The sequence below is a fragment of the Vulpes vulpes genome, chromosome 5 (genome assembly GCF_048418805.1).
Source record: "Vulpes vulpes isolate BD-2025 chromosome 5, VulVul3, whole genome shotgun sequence".
Classification (NCBI taxonomy): domain Eukaryota; kingdom Metazoa; phylum Chordata; class Mammalia; order Carnivora; family Canidae; genus Vulpes; species Vulpes vulpes.
In genome coordinates, this window is record NC_132784.1 from 52,316,381 (window position 1) to 52,318,877 (window position 2,497).

Below are 2,497 nucleotides of genomic sequence, written 5' to 3' on the forward strand. Positions count from 1 at the left end.
TAAGACTGTGTTCAGGTGTCCTTGGAACTGTGGTCCATGGTAAAGTGTTACAGCATTACCAGGAATGTGACAAGGTCTAGGATTTAGGCTCTGGAAATGTACAGAAAGAAGTCATACCTTCCTTCGACCAAGTTATCAAGGAGACAACTCGAGAAATGATGGCCTGTTCTGCTGCTACCCTCATCACATATCCCTTCACACGTGATCACACAGATCTATGGTACAATTCATTGGCAGAGAATACAAGTACTGTAGATTTTATGACTCCATAGTAACCATCTATCGTGAAGAGGACATCTTAGAATTTTTTTGGGTCTTATTCCTCGCCTCCTAGGTGACATCATTTCTTTGTGGCTCTGTAACTCACTGGCCTACCTTGTCAATACCTATGCACTGGACAGTGGGGTTTCTACCATGAGTGAAATGAAGAGTTATTCCCAAACTGTCACAGGAGTTTTTTTGCCAGTATGTTGACCTATCCCTTTGTGCTTGTCACTAATCTTATGGCTGTCAACAACTGTGGGCTTGCTGGTGGATCCCCTCCTTACTCCCCAATATACACTTCTTGGATAGATTCCTGGTGCATGCTACAAAAAGAGGGAAATATGAGCTGAGGAAATAGCTTGTTTTTCCGGAAGGTCCCCTTTGGGAAGACTTATTGTTGTGACCTGAGAATGTTAATTTGAAGATGTGGGGCAGGGACAGTGACATTTCTATAGTCCCAGATGCACAGAATTATGGGAGAGAATGTTGATTTCTATACAGTGTGGTGCACTTTTTTTAAATAATCATTTAATCTTGGGAAAATGGAAAAAAAAAACCAAGATACTACTACACGCCTATTAGAATGTAGAAAATCTTGAACACTGACAACACCAGATGCTGAGGAAGTGAGGAAGATGTGGAGCAACAAGAATTTTCATTGCTAGTGGAAATGTACTGCCACTCTGGAATATGGTTGGGCAGTTTCTTAGAAAACTGAACATACTCCTACGGTATGATTCAGCAATTGTGCTCCTTCCTATTTATCCAAATGAATTGAAAACATGTCTGTATGAAAACCTGTACATGTATGTTTATATGTAAAATCTACACTTGAGATTCAGACTAAACTTTCAGCTTCAAGATAAAGTTGAGGAATATATATATATGCATTAAATTCCTTAACTATTTTAGTAAGCAATGATATTATTTCTGATAATTTGGAATAATAAGCAAACATATTAGTATATTATTTAAAGTCTTAAAGTATTAGTTTAAAAATCTAAACATGTAATACCACCTTCTTAATAAAGACAAGCCAGCAAAACCCAAAAATCAATAAAGCAAAAGATCTAAAGATATAAAGAAATTGTGAAGTAAAGTCAGTGGGAGAAAAAAAATCAATAATCAGTCTCATCTTCTATACCAGGAAGAGTAGAAACAGTCTTTAAAATGGGCAAAATAGATAATATATATTAAATATATACTAAAATTCAACCAATGGTAATGCTACACAACTAAAATATTTTCAAAATTTCCCAAACTACCAGAAAATTAAACAAAAGCATGATAAATTATAAATTAAATATAATGAATGAATGAATGAATGAGGAAATCAGGAAACATATCTTACGTAAGGCATGACCAAGACCAAACTTCTATATTATAACAATAAATGTAAGTGAGATAAACTCAGATTAGAAGTTCAAAATAGATCACAAGTAATTTACAATAAATAAAATATAATTTGCTATATGCTATTTATAAGAAACATCTCTGGAAAAAAGTGCTTCAGGTTTAAATTAAATAGATAGATGATAACTTATTTTGCAATATCCAATAGAAATGAAACAAAATTTATGTTAATAAGCATGCAGTCAAGCATAAATTTAAGGCAGAATTGTTTGAAGAAAAATAGAATTTTATCAAATGCAATAAGCATAAACCAACTTCTATGCCTTACTCTAATTTAACTTTATCATATAAATAATCCAGCCTTAGCATATAAATATCAACTGCAAGAAAGCTGGCAAGTCTTTCATGATAATTCAATAACAGAAAGAGACTTTATAGTCCAGGTTAGCAAATGGTAGACCACACAGCAATACCTAAGAAAGATGCCAGTAATCCAATTAATTAATGTATTTAAGAGTAAATTCCATTATGTTTAAATAGTGATAATCGCTTTTTCAGACTACAGAATAACGTTATTAAATTTTAATAAGAAAATGATAGAACCAAAGACAAGACAAAACAATAACACATAACCTTAGTAAAAAAGAAGTAAATTAAATATAAATTGCCAATATATGAGTACTGAATGCAACTCAAAAAGAGAAAGCAAAACTTGGTCTTCTCAAACAATGTTTATACATGGGTGTGAACAGTTATTACAATAGATGCTATCAGAATGTAATGATTTCATGTATTAAAATGAGACTCTCAAAATCCATGACATTGATCAGAATTTGCTAAGACTTTTAAAGTATATTATCAAATGAATTTATTTCAACTA

The 2,497-nt window shown here is 32.5% G+C and overlaps 1 pseudogene; it reads left to right on the forward strand.

Moving 5' to 3' along the window:
* The first annotated feature begins 217 nt into the window (after positions 1-217).
* Positions 218-814, forward strand: LOC112919246 (mitochondrial carrier homolog 2 pseudogene; annotated as a pseudogene).
* The last annotated feature ends 1,683 nt before the right edge of the window (positions 815-2,497 follow it).